The 22,033-nt window shown below is 33.2% G+C and overlaps 1 protein-coding gene across 3 annotated transcripts in view; it reads left to right on the top strand.

The window, feature by feature from the left end:
* The window catches only part of GPHN (gephyrin), a 535,238-nt gene that overhangs the window by 196,896 nt on the left and 316,309 nt on the right, over window positions 1-22,033 (top strand). The gene's annotated exons all lie outside the window — the stretch shown is intronic.

Here is a 22,033-nt window from a genome sequence, read left to right as displayed (position 1 = left end):
AGTTATCTGTTTATCTTGTTGCAATTTCTTTCTTGTAAGCCTTCACCAATTTTGAATAGTATCCGTCTTGGTTCCTTTGAAAACACATGCCAATTTCAATTAAAAATTTACATTACAATGAATGAAACATTGACTTACTCTTTAAAAATTAGAACATTGCTGCATTCTTCTATCTCTAACGTTTTACTAAGGCTTATGGAATATTAATCTTCTAGGATAATATATTGCCTTTGTCCAAAAGAAGTGTACCATCTATTGAAAATTGAACTTACTATATTCCACAAATAAGATTTAACAATTGGATAGCAGTGGTCAAGGATAAACAATACTGGTTAAGTTGTTAACAATGAAATGTAGAGATCTCAACCAATCATTAAGCTTGATTTGATTATAAATTTTTCAATATCAAGTTCAATAAATTCGAAGCTTAGTAAATAATCCTCTAATTTCTTTGTATTTTTAAATCAGTAAGTCCATTGATTTTTCTTAAGAGACACACTATTAACTTCATTATGTCAGGTGTTCTAATATGTAATCAATATCAGGAATTAATTACCATAGTGATAGCATCCAAAAAAAAACTTTCAAGAGACTCATTCCAACTTGATGTAAATTCATAAAATATTTTAGCTGGTAAGAACCTTAGGTCTAATCCATATTTCTCATTTTTAAGATAAGCAAAGGGAAATGAATAAAGATTTTGTTTGAAGTTCAGTAATTAATTCCAAAAATATAATCAAGTGTTGTTTAAAGGGTAAGAAAAACATGAGTTTATTATTTCTTGAAGTACATTTTATAATGACTCAAAGAAAGCTGAACTCTAGAAACTTTAATATATATACATATATAATTAGGCAACATTTATATAAGGGCTATTCAGTTGAAATCTATTTTAAAGGTGCTCTGGCTTATGATACAATTAAAATGTGTATTAAGTGATAAAGGTAAACAAAGAGTTCTATGGAAATGCATAGGAAGGACACCTGGCTATTTGAAAAAGTTAATCAGCAAAGTCATTCTAAGAGATAATTTAGCAAGTTGGAGTTTTATACAGAGGCAGAAAAATTTGTGAAAACATAAATATGAAATAATATGGCGCCAGATCGTAGTGTGTAAAACAAAGACTGGTAAGATATAGAGCTGGAAGTGGGTCTTTATTCCATGTTAAGAAGTTTGCATTTTATCCTGAAAACTATGGGGTATCATTATGTGATTTTTAAGAAAGAAAGTAACATAATAAGTTTAATTTTTTAAAGCTTTTCTATGATTAGTGAGTAAAATTATTTCAGTGGAGTAGAGGAAATTCTGACTCAAAGGAAGGAGACCAGATTGCAGGAGTGTAGGTACCAAATGATTAAAACCTGAACTAAAGTAATGGCATTACAGCTGGGAAAAAAAATCAGCTTCAAAAATATTTAAGAAAGTAGAATCAAAAATACTTGATGACTTATTGGATGTTTAGGGGAAAATGGAAAGGTTGACTCAGGTGTCTGCCTTAGGAGATTGATGTTGCTGTTAACCTAAAAAAAGGATATATTGGAGAAGGCATACTTTTCATAGGAAAGAGGATGTTTTGGACTTTTTGAATTTGAGATCCCTCTCAGGTAACCAAATGGTCAATAAATCATTGGATAAACCAGCCTGGAACTCAGAAGAGAGCTACAGTGATTGATATGAGGATTTGTCATCATACAAGAGTTAGTTGAGGACATGCTAATGAACAGAATCTCATATGGAAAAACTATATGAAGTATTAAAAGTGGACTGAAAATATAGCCCTGGGAAAGATCTACCCTAAAACCAGAGGATTCATATATTCTTTAATTAGTTTAATTAATTAGCAGAGATGTTGCTTATTTTTAAATAGTGACTTTTTTCCAAAGGAGTAGTTTTGTTTTGTTTTGTTTTTCCCATTGGGTTTTTTTTAAAAAATTCTACAGTTATAGAGTTATCCCTCAGGAGATTCCTTGAAAAAAACATGATTCATGGATGATATGTTACATATAATTCTTCCATCAATTACTAATGTTATATCTAAAACAGCTTCAGAGAGTTTGAGGCATAAAAATGTGGAATTGATCTTACTTTCAAAAATACTGGAAGAAAAATTGTTGTAAAGCATTTCACCAACATTTGATTAGCACCATTAGCATGTTTAGCTAAAATCAAATGTAATCATTTTTGTTTCAGCTGGAGGAAATGTGAAGCATCAGGATGTGATGTTGATTTTAGTTGGATACTATCTGAGTAATCTTAAATTATCTAAACAGTACAATTGAGCTTTAATTTTATATAGTATCTATGATATACCATTATAAATAAATATACATGTATATTTTTACCATTAATATTAAAATGATATGACGGAGTAAACATAATTTTTGTCAGATGTGGTAATCTTTCAGTGTTTCTAGCACCAGAAATCATTATTTAGTTCATACATAGTTTGAATTAAGTATGCATTTACTGACTACAATAAACCACCTCAAAAGAGTGAATGGATACTTGGCCAAAGGCTAAAGGGTAAAGAGCGAATACATTCCTGGCTCAACCACAATTCTATTTTTCACCCTAGGTATAATCAATATTCTAAGTTTTTATCATTATCAGTCCCTTGCTTTTGTTCAGTTTTATCATGTGTATACATCCTTAAATATTAAAATCTGTGTTCTCTTTGAACTTTATATGAACTGAATCATATTGGATGCAGTTTTTTGTGCCTTGCTTTTTTGATCAACACTTTTTGTAGAATTCATCTGTGTTATTGTCTGTAACTAAGATTTTTGTTTTTGTGTTTGTTTTATTGCTGTAAAATTCTCCATCGTACCACAGATTATTGAGACATCCTGTTGATGAACATTTAGTTTGTTTCCATTTGGGTTGATTATGAAAAGTGATCTATAAACATTCATATAAAAGCATCCTGGTACTCATATGTAAGAGTTTCTCTGACATATATACTCAGGAATAGGATTTTAAGGAACATGTGTTTTCAGCTTTCCTATAGATGAAATCAAACTTTTCTAAAGAAGTTCGGCCAGTGTACACTACCACTTTGAATGTATTTCTTTTACATAAATGTATTTAAATATTCTTTAATCCATCTGCAATTAATATTGGTATAAATTTACTTTTATTTATATGTAGGATGATTAAACTGATATGATATTTTCCAAATTTATGTCTATTTTTCCAGCCCAATTTAAAGAAAAATGATCTTGTCCCCACTGGTTTGAATTGCCTCTCTTATCACATACTAAATTTTCCTGTGCCTGGACACATACACATACATAAGTCTGACTTTTCCTGAACTTTGGTTCCATTGATGTCTTTATTCCTTTGTCAGCACTGTACTATTTTGGTTATAGTGCTTTTTAGCACAGTAGGGAAGGTCCTGTGTTATATTTCTTTATTTGTTTTGTTGGCTCATGTATTAATTGTTCTGAATAATATTACAGTAACTTTCTCAGGTGTCTAAAGTACTCCTACTGAAGATATTTCTAGTTTTGGCTAAAATGGAGTGGCCTCATTCTATCCAGATCCTTTCTCTTAGAACTAAAAATTCTTGGGCATTGTAAATAAAACAAAAGAAGAGTGTGAAAGGTGGAAAGAAGAAGGCAGAATGCCCAAGAACCTCAGGGCTTGAGGAATGACATGGTAGTGAGTGGGTTTCCTTATTATCTCTCATATATTCTGTAAAGGGTGCTAAAGAAGCCTTCACCTATAACCAACAGACACAGACAAAAATGCTCAAATAAAAGCCTCTTCAAGGCATTTTACAAAAAAAGATATACAAATGACCACCAAAGATATGAAAAAATGCTCAACATCACTAATCATCAGGGAAATGCAAATCAAAACCACAATGAGATATCACTTAACTCCTGTGAGAATGGCTTTTATCAAAAAGTCCCCAAACAACAAATGTTGGCCTGGATGCGGAGAGATAGGAACTCTCATACACTGCTGGTGGAACTGCGAACTAGTACAACTTCTATGGAAAGTAAAATGGAGATACCTCAAAGAACTGAAAGTAGAACTACCATTTGATCTAGCAATCCCATTACCGGGCATCTACCTGAAGGAAAAAAAGACATTTTATAAAAAAGACATCTGCACTAGAATGTTTATAGGAGCACAATTCACAATTGCAAAGTTGTGGAAACAACCCAAGTGCCCATCAATCCATAAGTCGATTAATAAAATGTGGTATATGTATACCATGGAGCAGTACTAAGCCATAAAAAAGAAAGACTTTTTGGCAATATGCGCCTTTCGCCAGCTAAACACTGATGGAAAAACTACTCAGTTCCCTCACAGTCTCAGTGGAGCCAAGCAGGGAGCTGGTATTCCACTTTACCCTCTGTTATTTCACAGAAGCAGATGGCAGAGTTCTGAATTCCTTACCTGACAGTGTCAGCAGGGCTGAGCAGAGAGCTATTCTTCCATTTTTCACCAGACAGGGCAGGCATCACTTTGATTTCCTGGCCAAAATATTGGAGGTGGAACCACGCAAAGTTGATCTTCTATTACCAACCCAGTGGAAACAAGTTGTGTTCTGATTCCTCTAGTAAGGTAGTGTCAGTGGGATCCAGTGATAAGCTGAGCCTCCATCCCCACTTAGTAACAACGAGTCTAGACAAGGCAGCACAAGGTAGAGCCAGTCACCACTGTTTTACCTTCCTTTTCCCATGTCATTGAGGCCTAGGAGAGAGATGAACTCCCCCTTTAATCTCATTAACAAGGCTAAACAAGGTGGGGATAGTTGGTACTTCACTCACGGTATGAGTCAACCATCTACTCTCCCCTATCCTTGGTGTTAGCATCTACCCCTACTTGGTACCAATAGTGGAACAAGGTGATGCCAAACTTTAACCTGAAAGATCTCAGTAGGGCTAAGAGGGAAGCTGAACTTCTATCTTACTGTCTTCAATGAAGCAGTGTGAATCAGTGCTTCACTTTTGCCAATGTGGTATCAGTGGGACCTGGCAGGAAGCTGAACATACATATCCCATAAAGCCCCCATGCTACATTGCAACATGGAGACATCTGCTAAAAAAATAAATTAAATAGTTTCATAATATAAAACCCAAAATTTCCTGGTGACAATAAAAAATCACTCATGATACCAAGAACAAGGAAAGTCACAACTTAAATGAGAAAAAAAAACAATCAATAGATACCAATGTGAAGATTAATCAGATGTTGAAATTATCTGAAAAAGATTTTAAAACATCTATAATAAAAGTACTTCAACAAGCAATTACAAATTCTCTTAAATGAAAAAATAGAAAATCTTGCCAAATAAATAGAAATTACAAAAAGGAACCAAATGTAAATTACATAACTGAAACATACCATCACCAATATAAAAAGCAAACAAGGAGGCCACAGAAGGAAATGCCACAACATTTTTCAAGTGCTGGAAGAAAGAACTGTCAACCACAAATTCTATATCCAGTGAAATTATCCTTCGCTGGATATAAAATGAATAAGGAATGAATAAGAAATAAGGACATACTCAACAGAAAATTAAAACAATTTGTCACTAGAAAACCTACCCTGAAAAAAAGGCTAAATAAATTCTCTAAAGAGAGAGAAAATTACAGAAAAAGCCTTGAAACTTCAGAAAGGGAAAAATGGCAGAATGGGTCAATATAATGGACTATATTTTAACACCATATGCTGTGGTATTTAATATATAGAGAGTAAATACTTAATCATATTTAAAATGTAGAAGGGTGAAGGTACCTAAGTTGAAGTAAGGTTTTTAATTTTACATGAAATGGTAAAATGATCATATTAGTAGATTGTGATGTTATATCTCTATATTATAATACTCAGAACAACCACTAAGAAGAGTATACAAAGTAATATATATTCAAAACACTATAAAGATGGTATCCTAAAAGTGATTCACAGAAGACAAGCAGATGAAAACAAGAACAAGAGATAGGGGACAAAAACAGAAAATAAATATTAAAATGGCAGACTCAAGCCCTAAGATCTCAATAATCACCTTACATATAAATAATCTAAAATTGCCAATTAAAAGACAGATTTTGACAGAATGGATTTTTTTAAATGATCCAATAAGTACCATTCTAAAGGAATTTCATTAAAAAAATGATTACATATGTAGGTTTAAAGCAAAAGCATGGAAAGAGATATACCATGCACACGTTAATTTTTTAAAAAGTAGGAGCGGGTATATTAACATCAGACCAAGGAGACTTCGAAATAAAGAAAAGTAATTAAGACAAAAAAGGACATCCCATAATGCAAAAGGCTCAATTCACTAGGAAAACAGTGATCTTAATAGTGTATTTACCAAAAATTGACACATATAGAGTATTTCACCTAAAATTAAACAATATACATTTTGTTCAAGCACACAAGAAACATTTACTGTGAAAAACCATACCCTGAGTCATAAAACAAACCATAACATATATTTAAAAGTTGAAATTATACAGAATGTGTCCTCTGGCCATAATGGAACCAAACTAGGAATGAATAGCGGAAAGATAACAGGAAAAGCTCTAACATGTGGAAATTAAAAGAGACTCTTGTAAATAGATCAAAGAAGACATCTCAAAGGAAATTTTAAAAATTCATACAACCAAATGAAAATGCAAACACATCAAAAAATCTGGAAAGCAACAAAAGCAGGGCAGAGAGGAAAATTTATAATATTAAATACATACATTAGAGAAGAAAGTTCTCAAATCAAGATTTTTTTCTGAAGAAACTAGAAAAAAGAAGAGCAAAATATACTGAAAGCAAGCAGAATAAAGAAAATAACAAATTAAAAATTGAAATCAATGAAATTGAAAACTGGAAAACAGAAAAATCAATGGAATAAAAAGCTGGTTCTTTAAGAAAGTCACTGAACTTGATAAACATCTTACTAGACTGACAAAGATAAAGGAGAAAAAAACACAATCACTGATGTCAAGAATGAAACAAGCAGTATCACTACAGATCTTTTATTTCTTAAATGAAAATTAGAGAACACTATACTATGGAAAAATTTTATAATCATAAATTTTGGACAACTTAGAAGAAATAGTACAATTCCTCAAAAACTGCAAACTTCCAGAACTAACCAAGATGAAAAAGACAACCTGCTTAGTCTTATAGCCATTAAAAAAGGAAATTAATAATGAAAAAGCTCCTGAGAAAGAAATACTCAGGCCCAGATGATTTCACTGGAGAATTCTACCAAATATTAAAAGAATTATCATAAATTTTTCTCAATCTCCTTCAGAAATTAGGAGACAAGGAAATAATTACCACCACATTTTATGAGGCATTTATGACCCTTATACAAAAACCAGACAAAGATGGAACAAAGAAAACTTCAGACCAGTATCTCTCATAAACTTAAAATTCTCAACAAAATATTACCAATCAAATCCAACAATGTATAAAAAGAATTATGTGCCATGATCAGTTGGGATTTATTTGAGGTATACAGAACTAGTTCAACATTAGCAAAATTAATAAATGTAATCTGCCATATCAACAAGCTAAAGATGAAAACTCAAATGATCATATCAATTGATGCAGGTAAAGTGCTTGACAGAATCCAAAAACCATCCAGTGTAAGAACTCACAGCATACTAGGAATAGAGGGGCATTCCTCAACTTAATTAAGAGCATCTAGAAAAAAACTATAGCTAACAACATACTTAATGGTGAAGAATGAATATTTTCCCTAAAAGACTTGGAACAAAGTAGTCTTCTCTCACTACTTTATTCAATCTAGTCCTAAAAAATCTAAGTTGCACAATAAAGCAAGAAAAAGTATTAAAAGCACAAATATTAGAAAGTAAGAAATAAAACTGTCCCTACTTGCAGATCACTTGATTTTCTATGTAGAAAAAAATGACTAATAAGAATAAGTCTGTCCAGCCAATTTGTAGCATATAAGATCACCACCAAAAAAAAAAAAATCAATTATATTTCCACATAATAACAAAAACCATTTGGAAACAAATTTAGAATGATGCCATTTACAGTTATTCCAAAGAAAGCAAAATACTTTACTCCACTGGAAGTATCACTGGAGGGGAAAAAAAAGCAAAATACCTGTATACACACTTAAGAGCACACATGTTATCTTTGTGCTGAAAACTACAAAACACCAAAGAAATGGAGAGACATTCTATGTGTGTTATTGAAAGATTCAACATAGTAATGATATCACTTCTCCCCTAATGGATGTATATGTTTAATGGAGTGCCTATCAAAATCCCAGTAAGGTTTTTTGTGTACATGCAATAATATAAATTTATTCTAAAATTATATGGAAAGTCATAGAACCTAGAACAGCTAAGACAATTTTGAAAAGAATAAAGTGGAAGGAATAGCTCTACCCAGTGACAGGTTTACTGTGTAGCTGTAGTAATCAAGACAGTGTGGTTTTGGAAGAGAGATAGAAACATAGATCAATGAAATACAATCTACCCATAAATAGACTCATGAAAATATGTCCAGTTGATTTTTAATAAAGTTGCAAAAGCAATTCAATAGAGGATTGACTTTTCAACAAATGGTGCTGGAACTAATGGACATCAATAGGCAAAAAAAAATTTTAAAAATCTCAACCTGGCACCTTACACAAAAATTAATTGAAAATGGATAATAGACTTAAACATAAAACTATAAAACTATTAGAATTTTAAAAAGGAAAAATCTTTAGGACCTAGGGCTAGGTGAATTGTTCTTAAACTCAACACCAAAAGCATAATCCTTACAATGAAAATACCATAAATTAGAACTCATCAACATTTTAAAATTCTGTCCTCCAAAAGAATCTGTGAAAGAATGAAAAGACAAAAAGACAAGCTGCATACTGGAAGAAACTATTTGCAAATCATGTATCCAACAAAGGGCTTCTATCTAGAATATATTAAGAACAAACTGAACAAAATATTTCATTAGAAAATTTACAAAAGACATGAAGAGACATTTCAATGAAGAAGATATACAGATAATAAATAAGCACATGAAAAGTTCTTCAATATCATTAGCCACTAGAGAAATACAAATCAAAACCCCAATGAAATTTCACTTCACACTTAACAAAATGGCTAAACCACAAAGTTTTAAATGATAATACCACATACTAGAGTGGACATGGGGAAACTCGACACTCTCATATTACTGGTCAGAAATAAAATGGTACAGCCACTCTGAAAAAGAGTCTGACAGTTCCTTACAGAAATAACTGTGCAGTGACCCAACAAATTGCACCGTTAAGCATTTATCTCAGAGAAATGGAAACTTATGTTCATGCATAAACTTGTACATGAATTTTCATTTCAGCTTCATTTGTAATAACCAAAACCAGGAAACTGCCAGTAGTATCCTTCAATGGGTGAATCATTAAACAAACTGTCATTACATCCATACTATGGAATACTATTGAGTTACCAAACAGAAAAAAGAACAAACTACTGATGGATCTCAAGGAAAGGCTGAACAAAACAAGCCTATCTCAAAAGGTTATATATTGTATTAGTGCATTTATACAACATTTTTGAAATGACAAAATTCTAGACATGGAAAATAGACTATTGGTGTTAGAGGGCTAGAGAGGAGGAATAGGAAGGAAGGTTGCTGTGGATACAAAAGGGTAGCACAAGAGATATTTGTGATGGAATCTTACTGCATCTTGACTATGGTATTGGTCACACAAATCTATATATGTACATAATAAAACTGCATAGAAGTAAATACAAACAAATGAATGCAGATAAAATTGGTGTAATCTAAATAAGGTTGGTGGATTGCATCATAATCTGTTTCTTGTTTGTGGTATTATATTACAGTTATGTTTGGAGAAAACTAGTTGACAGATATATGGTTTCTCTGTCTTCTCACAACTACATGAGAATCTATAATTACCTCAAAATAAAAATTTTTCTTTTAAAATTCTCATATTAAAATTTAGATAAAGTCCGTTAAGTTTACATTTAATTTGAGAAGCAAAGATAGCTTTAAAATAGTGAGTATTCACATTCAGAAATGTAACTTAAGCTGTAAGTAAAGTCATGTAGTTTTGCATATATAGATCATTTTCTTTTTCTTTCTTTCTCTTTCTTTCTCTTTCTCCTTCCTTCCTCCCTCCCTCCCTCTCTCCCTCCCTTCCTTCCTTCCTTCCTTCCTTCTTCCTTCCTTCCTTCTTCCCTTCCCTTCCCTTTCTTCTCTTCCTTTCTTTCCTTTCCTTTCCTTTCTTTTTCTTTCTTTCCCTTTCTTTTTCTTTCTTTCTTCTTTTTGAGACAGGTTCTTGCTCTGTCTCCCAGGCTGGAGTGCAGTGTCCTCATCATAGCTCACTGCAACCTGGAACTCCTAGGCTCAAGTGATCCTCCTGACTCAGCCTCCTGAGTAGCTAAAACTACAGGCCTGTACCACCACACTTGGCTTTTTTTTTTTTTTGTAGAGACGGAGTCTCACTCTTGCTCAGGCTGCTCTTGAACTCCTAGCCTCAGGCAGTCCTCCTACCTCAACCGCCCTAAATGCTAGGATTATAAGCGTGAGCCACCTCAACGAGCCTTGCACATATAGATCTTTGTAATTTCTTTTAAAATTATTTTTAGTTATATCTTTCTTTTATTTCCTACTATAAATGGGATATTTTTTCTCTTTATTTTTATTGTACCATAAATATTTTCTATATATGTTTTTCTACATATGTTTACTTTTATATTCTGTATATATTTTTGTTTAAACATAATTGAAACATAAGATACTTTTAAAAATTGGATTGTCACTAGATCCACTTATGCAAATGGTACACAAGGAACTCTATGAATCCATTCTCCAGTGAGACTACCATAACTGAAGAAAATTAGAAAGAAACCACCACTTAAAGTATCTGGGTATTGTTCTAAGAGCCTAGAGCAAATGAGGAAACATATGCTCAAGTAGTTCTACTAAATATCTGGTAAAACAGAGTTTGTGGTACTTGAGCTACACCTGTTCCCTCCATACCCCTATTCAGCTTGATGGAAGCTTAACTCTGGGAAGATGTGATTCAACTTTTTTGATGTATAAATTATGTTTTTAATCACATTTGTTAAGTTTCTGCCATTCTTTCTTTTCTTAAAAAATTTATATGGATACATGAGTTGCACATATTTTATATGATATTTTGATATGAGCATGTAATGTGTAATGATAAAATCAGGGTAATTGATGTATCTATCACCTTAAACATTTATCATTTCTTTGTGTTAGGAACATTCCAATTCCACTCTTCTATTTATTTTGAAATATACAAAAAATTATTGTTAACTATAGCTGCCCTATTGTGCTACAGAACGCTAGATACTATTCCTTCTATCTAATTGTATTTTGTATCCGTTAACCAACCCTTCTTTATCATCCTCTCCCTACTACCCTCCCAGCCTATAGTAAACATCATTCTACTGTCAATCTCCATGACTTCAGTTTTTTTAGGCTCCTACATATGAGTGAGAACATACGATATTTGTCATTATTAGCCTTTATTTCTTGTAAATTTTTTCTATTTTGTTGCTCTTTCTCATATTCCTATTATGCAAATGTTAGTCTAGGCTGACACCACGGCTCTCTAGCCCAGGTGACAGAGCAAGACTGTCTCAAAAAAAAAAAATAGTTTGCATTTGATGCCCGCTTGGCACTATACCTGCTGCATACCATCAGGGTTCTACTAACCCAATTTAGTAAACAGTTTTTAAGCATCTGGAATACTATCCTAAATAGTAACACAGCTCTGTACATCAGATCTTCTCAGCCAGTATACCTTACTACTGATAAGGTATGCCAGGAGACTGATTCCGTTTCTCGTTGGGCAGATATTTTCTATGTGTGGTGGGAACCGTTACTCTAGAAGATGTAGTAATGCCCCAGGCATTGTTCCTGTTCTCTTAGAGCTTTCATTATGGTGGGAAAACCAAGAAATGTATATGGATTGTTTTACAAATAGAATATATAGTATAAAAGAAGTAGAAGACAAGTACTTTGGTAGCTCAGAGAGGGAAACATTAATTCTAGCAGTAAGGACAGGAAGGAGGTAATGGAGAAAACTTTCAGTTTGAACTTTAAAGTAACTTTTAAATTAATTTTTCTAAATTTACTGATAAATATATTTATTGCAAAATAAATAGAAAATTTTTAAAAAGTTAAGTCCTGGCTTTATATATATGCGTAGGATTTTGACGAAGGGAGGTGTGACTAAAGAAGCAGTATATGGAAAAAGAAAGACTTAAAAGTATCACCTATAGGACTTTTTAATGTGTTTGATTGACTTGGAATTGGGTGGGCTGTAGTAATGGAAGTGGAAATGGTATGATTTAATGGATGTCAGATACTTCATAGACAAAAGGCTTGTTGAGTAAACATTACTGAGGGCTATAGAGACATGTCCTTGAAGTACTAATGGAAATAAAGAGATTGACGATCCTACTTCCTTGATTAGAAAAGCATAAGAGAATACTTGAAGCCCACTTAAGAAGGTTAAGTCAGATTGTGTTATGTGGAGAAAACTAGGTTTCAAGTAAAGCAAGAACTGAGGAGAGAGAGATAAATATATTTCTTAGGCAATAGAAAAAGGGTTTCTGAGTCCACAGGGATAAGGCAATAGGAAGGGAAATTAGGATTAGCAACCAAGCAAAAGAAAAGGCTATAAAGCATGAGAGAAAGCTTCTTACTAGAGTATTTGTACAGTATTTAAACTGTCTTGTGACGGTGGCTCTAGATGTTAAAAATAACATTTTTATTTTTAAATATTGGTTCTCAGGAATAAGTTGGCACATTAATATATTATGAACTCTTCATTAGTGTGGTACCAAATGTTTTAAACATATACAAATTTTCCGTCAGTGTCTATCAGAACTTTCAGCTGAATGTGTCATGTAATATGGTTACAAAGGTATATCTTACTTTGAGTAAGAAGTAAGAATCATAGCATAGTGTCAAGCTAGGGTTAAAAAATGGTTGTCATGTGTTTAATAGAATGTATGAGAACTTTTCCTGTAGAGTATATAAGAAAATACAATTGGAGCAATTAGTACTTCTATTCAACCAGCAATACAGGACTCAAGGATAGAAACTAAGGATTCTATTTTAAACACTGCAAGACACTGTCACTGTAGTAGTGATTATGTTGCAATTATTGCTTACTAGATTTGTATTGTTTTGAGTCTTTTTATCTCTCCAAGTGTATGACACCAAAAAATTATAGTATTTGAAACTATGCCACTATTACAAACAAAGAGAATTGCTTTAAAGTAACTTAAATTTGTCTTCAGTAGTAAATCATGATCTCTTTGCCTATTTTTTAGCCAAGACTCCAACTATATGTATATTATTAATAATTCTACATTATTATATCAAGGATATATTTTTATATTATAAGTATTGTAAAGTATAATCATAATTCCACATTATTTTCCTTTCATACAGATCTACAACCCATAGTGACTTTAATTTAAAAACAGACATCCATATTTCCTCTCATATACATAAATAGGCTAGATTCTAGACATTCAGTTTTATTCCTCCATTGTATTTATCAATCTTTGTTATACATGTCAGCTGTTTTGAGACCTTTACATACTTTGGCCACCACCATTGTGAAAGTTAATTCTACCATGTTATCAAACAAGATCTCAATGTTTGAGCTAACCACATTTCACTGGTTGTGTATACCTCTCTGTTGAGTTTATTCATTCATTCATTCTTTGAGCATTTACCATATTAAGAGATTGGAAGGTGGGATATGGTTGTATAACACAGTTGTCTATTGACATTAGAACTATTAATATTACCAAAAACAAAACTGACTGAAATTAGGTGACTCTGTGAGATGTATATTTGAGAAGATGATATGTACAAAGGTACATATCATTATTTTCAAAATAGTGTAATATAAACTGATGTATGACAGAAAATAATATCAAGTTGGGCTATTTAGAAAAAGTTCAAAGCAGATAAGTGACTGGTGGTTTCACTTGAAATGACAGAATTAAATTTAGGTTACTATCTTATGTTAAAGAATAGAGGCAAGGGAACAAGAAATTTATGTGTGAGGAATGAGTAGTGTATCAGGAAAGGAATAGCAATGGGAGAGTTATTGACAAAACTTTTCATATGAGTAACGAAGATTCTCTTTGAATCATGAATCACTTTTAATTCAGCATCACTGACACTGCTATAAGGTCCAAACATAGCAACTACTATTTTTTCTTCCTATTGCTTGGAATTTGGATTTAGATAATTCCCTGTGACACTGTACAAAATTGGAGATTGGAAGCCACTCAAAATGAATATGGATTAACATTAAAGGAGTTAGTGCTACTGTGGAGGAAAAAGGAAAAAGAAGAGAATAGGAACGTGACACAAATTTATGAGCTGACTCTAGTAGTCTTAAACTCATAACTGCTTTGGTATAGAAACCAGTACTAGAGAAGCAATCTCTGAGTTCGTTGGCAAACTTTTGAGGCCCCCTCCCATCACATTGGAACAAAGATAGATATATAGATATTTAAACATATTTGCTAATTATCTGCTATATACAAGGAATTGCTAGAAGCTGAAAATAAGACAGAAAGAATCCTGTTTTATGAAATAGTTGTTAAAATTATGATAAATGCTACAAAACAGACTTACGAGATGCTAGGAAAGCATAAAACAAGGAGCTTCTCTGAGAAAGATGTTTAAAAAGAGATATGAAGAGTAGGAGCTGGCTAACCACAAAAAAGGAGGAAAGCATTATACACAAAAGGCCATCAGAAAAGAAAGAACATGTCATGTTCAAGAAACTGAAATACAAACAAATTACTTAGAATATAAAGAATAAGAAGGGAGAGTTCTGTAAGAAAAAGCTCAAAAGAAAGGGTATAAAGAAGACAATTTTAGGAGAAAATTCAACAGAACTTGGTTATTCATTGACTATAGGGTATTGGGGGAAAGGGAAGCTAAAAAGAGATCAAGTGGGATGATGAATGGAAAATGTCTTAGATTTGGCAGCATGGAGGAGATAGGTCATTGATGACCTTAGCAAAATCTGATTAAATGGAGTGATGGATATGCAAGTCATGTTAAGAGTATTTGGGGAGTGAATGAAAGGTGAGGAAATGAGAATGGCAAGTGTAGATAGCTCTTGAGAATTTGGGTCATGAAATGAGAGAGAGCAGTAGTTAAAAATAAATATTGGGTTGTTGGAGGAAGATTTTTTTTGTTTTGGTTGTTTTTATTGTTAATAGCCTACAAGAACCTACATAATCTATACCACTCCTCCTCCTCCAACACTATTACCTTTCTGACTTAATCTCCTTACTCACCTCCTGCCACCATGGCCTTCTGCTGTTCTGGTGTACACCATGTATATCCTACTTTAGGATTTTTGTACTGCCTAATTCATTTTTTGTTTTTTTTTTTAGAGACAGAGTCTTGGTCTGTTGCCCTAGCTAAAGTTCAGTGGTGTTATCACAGCTCACTGTAAGCTTAAGCCCCTGGGCTCAAGCAATCCTCCTGCCTCAGCCTTTCGAGTAGCCAGGACTACAGGCATGTGCCACCACGCCCAGCTAATATTTTTAATTTTTTGTACAGGCAGGATCTAGCTTTTGCTCAGGCTGGTTTTGAACTCGTGGTCTCAAGGAATCCTCTGGTCTTGGCCTCCCAAAGTTCTGGGATTACAGGCATGTGCTACCATGCCTAGCTGTGGCTAATTCCTTTGCCTGGAATGTTCTTCCCCAAGATATCTACAAGACTAACTCGTATTTCAAACATTTGTTCAAATGTCCCCTTCTAAATGAATCCTATCATAGCCATTCTACTTCCAGTTGCAACCTACTCCATACCCCCAAGTACCCTTTTAGCACTCTTAGTATCTCTGTAGCAGTTATCTATTGCTATAATAATGTGACGTAGCAAGCAGACCCAAAACTTCCTGGCATAAAGCAATAAGAATTTAGCATAAAAGACTACAGGTTGGCAATTTAGGTTGGGCTTGCTAAGACTTTCTTCTAATCTCAACTAGGTCAGCTCACAAGATTTGGGGGGCTAAGGGTATAGAACAAGATGTCATGTATTATCTCTCATTCTGTGGCAGGTCTAGCTTAGGCATCTTCACGTGGCAATCAGAGAGGAACAAGAGCAAGCTAGTCCACCTGTGCAGCAAATGCTTTTAAGTCTCTGTTTAAGTAATCAGATTTGTTATTATTGCATTGGCCAAAGCAAGTCATATGGCCAACTGTAGTTCAGAATCAGTGGGAGAATAATATAAAGGAAAGGTATGGGGGGACATAATCAATATACTATGTCCTTTGCCCTTATCTACTTCTTTTTCTTCTACATATTTATCACCTTCCAACATAATATATAATTTTCTTATTTATATCTAAAGCATAATTAGTATCTAGTGACTCTCTATTTTGTATTTATACACTGACAATGGTTTTTGTTTGGTTTGGTTGGGGAAGGCCTCAAATGTATTCTTTCCTTAGGTATATATGTGAAAGCACTTTATGCATAATAAAGTATTATTCACACTGAAAATGTTAAGTACGTATTGTTATAGTACTCCCTTAGGAAATTAAACTGCAATCATGCATCATAAGCAATGGGGATACATTCTGAGAAATACAATGTTAGGCAATTTCATAGTTGTGCAAAGATCAGTGTGCTTACACAAACCTAGATGGTATAGCCTACTATACACCTAGGCTATATAGCCTATGTTCCTAGACTACAAGTCTATGTAGCATATTACTGTACTGGAGATTGTGGGCAGTTGTTACACAATGGTAAATATTTGTGTACCTAAACATAAAAAGATACAGTAAAAATAAGGTATAAAAGATGAAAAATGGACACCTTTATAGGGCACTTACCATGAATAGAGCTTATACGACTGGAATTTGCTCTGAGTAAGTCAATGAGTGATTGGTGAGTGAACATGAAGGCCTAGGAATTACTGTACACTACAGTAGGCTTATAAATATTGTTTATAAAGTGGAACCACAGGAAATCTGTGTATACCAGCATCACCACAAACTTATAATGCATTGTGCTACAACATTTTGATAGTTACAAAGTGACTAGGCAATAGGAACTTTTCAGTTCTATTATAATTTTATGGGACCACCATCATATATGTGGGCCAATGTTGAATGAAAATCAGTATGCAGCATATGACTACATTTGGAATTTTAAAGGTGTATAGGATTCAGTATTATAATCTTCTGTCAATGATTGGCTTTCTCCACATAAACAGAAGCTCAAAAAAAGGTAGCTAGTATGAGGAAAAGTTTCTATTTCTCATCCTATTTAGTGCCCCTTTTAACTTTCAGTGCTTCTGTTGCTTATTGTTTTAAAACATTCAGTTTTATTTGCCTCTGCTTCACAGGCTATGAAACCAGAGCATCAAACAAGAAAAAAGTCTATCTGAAAAATATTCATGGATATGCTAGGTTTTAAAAAAGTAGAGATTAGGCCAGGGGTGTGGGAGAGATGATATTTTTTTATAAGACTGATTCACCACCATATTATCACCACTATAGCAAATTCCTGTGAATATGGGTTGATAACTTTGATGGTAAGATTTGGCTTCTTTAATTAAAATACTAGTGTTTCACACATTGAGATGTAAGAATTCTGTAGATGGTTTGCATATTTTCTGGGAAGTGGGTGAAAAGGTGAGTCTTTGTTAAGTTTAACATTACTTATCAAATTAGGTTACCTAACAGGGGAGGAGACTGGTATTAAGTATACTTGAAATCAACTTCTTCAGAAATAATGTTTATCCAGAAGCTACTGAATAAAAGTAGACACTTAATATGGGGACACTAAAGAAACTGCTACATTTACCTGCAGAGTCTACATAACGTTTGATGTTTCACTTTTCTCATCCCAGCCTTCTCTGCAATGCCAGATGAGGTAATAACAATTTATATCTCTTGTGGAAGTGCATACTGGTCTCCAAGTGAGAGAAGAAAGGGCTTAAATAATGCCTTTTTATTTATTTTTAGTCTCCCTTATTAGAAAGATTAAGAATTTCACTATCAGAAAACTAAAATAGGAATGAATGCCTAGAGAAAAATTATGTAAGCAATGGAAGTAAATAAGTATCAAGTAAAGAAGTATCATATTGACATACATAATAAAACGTAAAAAGAACAGAATAATCTCTACACAGCAGAGCTGAGTCCTTCTTTAATGGCAGTCATTCTAGACATGCTTTACAAAAGAAAAACCTGAGAAAACCCTAAGCTTTCACATCTGACTCAGTCAAACTTAGCTAAGTGTTGAAGGAGTGCCCTAGCACAGAGCCATTCTGCAAAACTGGGAGAGGTGTTTGTTTGTTTAAGCTCTTGGCATTCACATCTCTGTGAAAACACCAGTTGAACACAAGCTAAATGAACAAGGACTTCAGTGAACACACATGACAAGGAAATGTCTTTGCAAAAATAATGTGGGAAAATCACTAAACAGATGAGTACCGACTGCTTTTGACATTCAAAAAAACAGCATCTCTAGAGAATAGGGAAAAATCTAATTTCCAGAGTTACCACATTATAATATACAAATGTTTAGTTTTCAACAAAAAAAAAATCACAAGGCATACAAAGAAGTGGGAAAGTATGGCTCATTCAAAGGAACAAAATCAATTGACAGAAACAGTCCATAAGGAAGCCCAAACATTGGACTTACTAGACAAAGGCTTAACTGTCTTAAAAATGGTGAAAGAGCTAAAGGAGAACATGGACAAGGAACTAAAGAAAATCAGGAAAAAGATGTCTGAACAAAATGGAAATATCTATGAACAGATAGTAATTATAAAAAGGAACCAAGCAAATTCTGAACCTGAAAAGTAAAATAACTGAAATGAAAATTTCACTAGAAGGTTTTCACAGCAGATTTGGTGGGCAGAAGAATCTGAAAACTTGAAAATAGGAAAATTGAAAATTTCTGAAGAGCAGAAAATAAAAATAAAGAAAAGTGAACAAGGTCTAAGTACCTATGGTACACCATCAAATGTAACAACATACACATTATGAGAGTCTCAGAAGGAAAAGAGAAAGAAACAAATTATATTTCAAGATATAATGGCTAAAACTTCCCAAATTTGATGAGAGATATGAGTCTACACATCCAAGACCTCAATGAACTCCAGGTAGAATAAACTCAAAGGAGATCCAAATTGAGACACATTATAATCAAGCTGTCAAAGTCAAAAACGAAGAGAGAATCTTGAGCCCAGGAGTTTGAGATCCGTCTGGACAACATAGTGAGATCCTGCCTCTAGAAAAAAGAAAAAGAGAAAAAAACCAAGCCAGGCATGGTGGTATGCACCTCCAGTCCTAGCTACTTGGGAGGCCGAGGGAGGATGGTCACTTGAGCCCAGTACTCCAAGGCTGCAGTGAGCTATGATAGCACCACTGCACTGCAGCCTGGGTGACAGAGTAAGAGCCCATCTCTTAAGAAAAGAAAAAGATTAAGTTGGACTTTATCAAAATTAAAAAATTTCTGCATTAAAGGACACTATCAAGAGAGTGAAAAGATAACCCACAGGATGAAAGAAAATATTTGTAAAGCATATGTCCTATTAATAAAAGAGATTAATGTCCAGAATATATGAAGAACTCCTATAAGTCAACAAAAAATCCAAACAATTAAAAATGGACAAGGGATTTGATATTTGAATTATTTCTTCAAAGAAGATATATAAAAGGCCAATAAACACATGAAAAGATGCTCAGCATTACTCGTCATTAGAGGAATGGAATGGAAACCACAATGAGCTGCCACATCACACCCACTAGTATAACTATCATAAAAAGAAAATGGAAGATAACAAGTGTTAGAGACAATATGGAGAAATTATAACTGTCTTAAGGTGGAAACAACTCAAGTGTCCATCAACAAACAGATGAATGAATAACAAGTTGTAGCATTTATATACAAGGGACTATTATTCAGCTGTAAGAAGAAATGAAGTTCTGACACATGCTGCTGCAATATGAATGAACCTTCAAAAATTGTGCTGAGTGAAATAAGCCAGACAGAAAGGGAAAATATCATCTGATTCCACTTATATGAAATATTTAGAATAGGCAAATATGTAGAGACAGAAATTAAATTATAGATAAACTAGTATGCACCTGTAATGCCAGCTACTTGGGAGGCTGAGGCAGGAGGATTGCTTGAATGGGCAACATGGTGAGACCTCATCTCAAAATTAAACAAAAGAAAATAAGTTAGAGGGTACCAGGGACCAAGGTAACAGGAAAAATGGGGAATTATTACATAATGAATACAGAGTTTCTGTTTGTGGAGACAAAAAAATTCTGGAAATGGATCATGATTATGGTTCCACATGTAATAAATGTAATTAATGCCACTGAATTGTACACTTAAAAATGGCTAAAACAATGAGTTTTATTACATGCACAGGCTGACTGTCCCTTATCCAAAATGCTTGGAACTAGAAGTGTTTCAGATTTTAGATATTTTTGGATAGTGGAATGTGTGCATTATACTCCAGTTCAGCATTCCTAATTTGAAAATCCAAAATCTGAAATGCTCCAATGAGTATTTCATTTGAACATCATATCAGCACTCAAAAAATTCTGGATTTTGGAACATTCTGGATTTTAGATTTTCAGACTAGGTAGGGATACTCAACCTGTCCATATATTTTTACAAGAATAAAAAATTTTTAGAAAAAAATATCCAAAATGATATATTGTTACATGCTACAACATGTACTAACCTTGAAAACATTATGCTAGATGAAAAAAGCCAGTCACAAAATATCACATATTATGTGATACCATTTTTGTGAAAGTCTAATAAAGTAGGCAAATCCATAGAAAGAGATAGTAAATTTTTTGTTTTTTACGGCTCTCCCATGGGAGGGGCAGTGACTGCTAATATTTACCAGATTTGTTGTTTGTTTTGTTTTGGAGTATTGACAAGTTCTGAAATTAGATTGTGTTGATGACTATCCACCCCTGTGAATGTAGTAAAAACCACTGAACTGTACACTTTTAAATAGATAACTTCTATGATATGTGAAATATATATATCAATAAAGCTGTTTAATAAAAAAGATATGGTCTCACACATAAAAAAAGTTTTTTTAAAGAAGCCTAATCCAAGGGGTGGGCTAAATAGTGGTAAAAGGAAAAAGTTTAGAGGACTGGTAAGTAATTATTTAATATAGGCCTTAAGTGTGTTAATTAGTTTTACAATTCTTGGTCTTAATATATTTGAGGCAGATCAGGATGTATTTATGTCAGGTAACAAGAAGTTATCCAGGAAATTATGTTATCTGGATATATAGTGACCTTTACGCTATTTACTAAGTGACATGTCAGTCTGCCTGAATGTATGTGATTATATTTGTTACATGCTAGAGCAGTTATACCTAATCTTTTGGAGGTTATGGATATCTTGACTCATGTCTCTCAGGAAAGTCCACATAGGTATACACTTTGGTTATGATTCTACAAGAAATATAAACTATGCACCACGATAAGAACATAGACACTTGCTCCAATGCAATAGCCTGAAGTAGATAAAAGAATCAGGAGTTTTCAAATGGAAAAGATGATATAAAAAAAATGTGCACAGAGAGAGAAATAATGTAAGAAAAGAACCCTCTAAAACTATGGTAAAATTGATATAAAGATCTGGGAATCTAGAGGTTTTATACTCCCATCAACAACTACTGATTGAATAAATCTCTGTCTATAAAAAACAAAATATGTTGGTAAAGCTTACAAATAAGATATAATGAAAAGGAGAGTTAACAATAGTGATAACAAAAATACAACCATATACTAAGAAACATCTATTTTTGCCTTCTTAGTATCCCAACTATTCATTCTAGTATTACTTGCCATAGCCTTATAGAAGTATGTGAAGTATAAACTTCAGGGGGAACAAACAACGCAGCATGTAAAAAAATTAATAATACCTATAATGATTTTTTTTTATTATGCAGCCTTTTTTTTTTATTTCACCTCATCATGGG

Source organism: Lemur catta, chromosome 1 (assembly GCF_020740605.2).
Source record: "Lemur catta isolate mLemCat1 chromosome 1, mLemCat1.pri, whole genome shotgun sequence".
Classification (NCBI taxonomy): Eukaryota; Metazoa; Chordata; class Mammalia; order Primates; family Lemuridae; genus Lemur; species Lemur catta.
The sequence above is the reverse complement of the archived record's forward strand: the minus strand, read 5'-3'. Positions and strand labels throughout refer to the sequence as shown.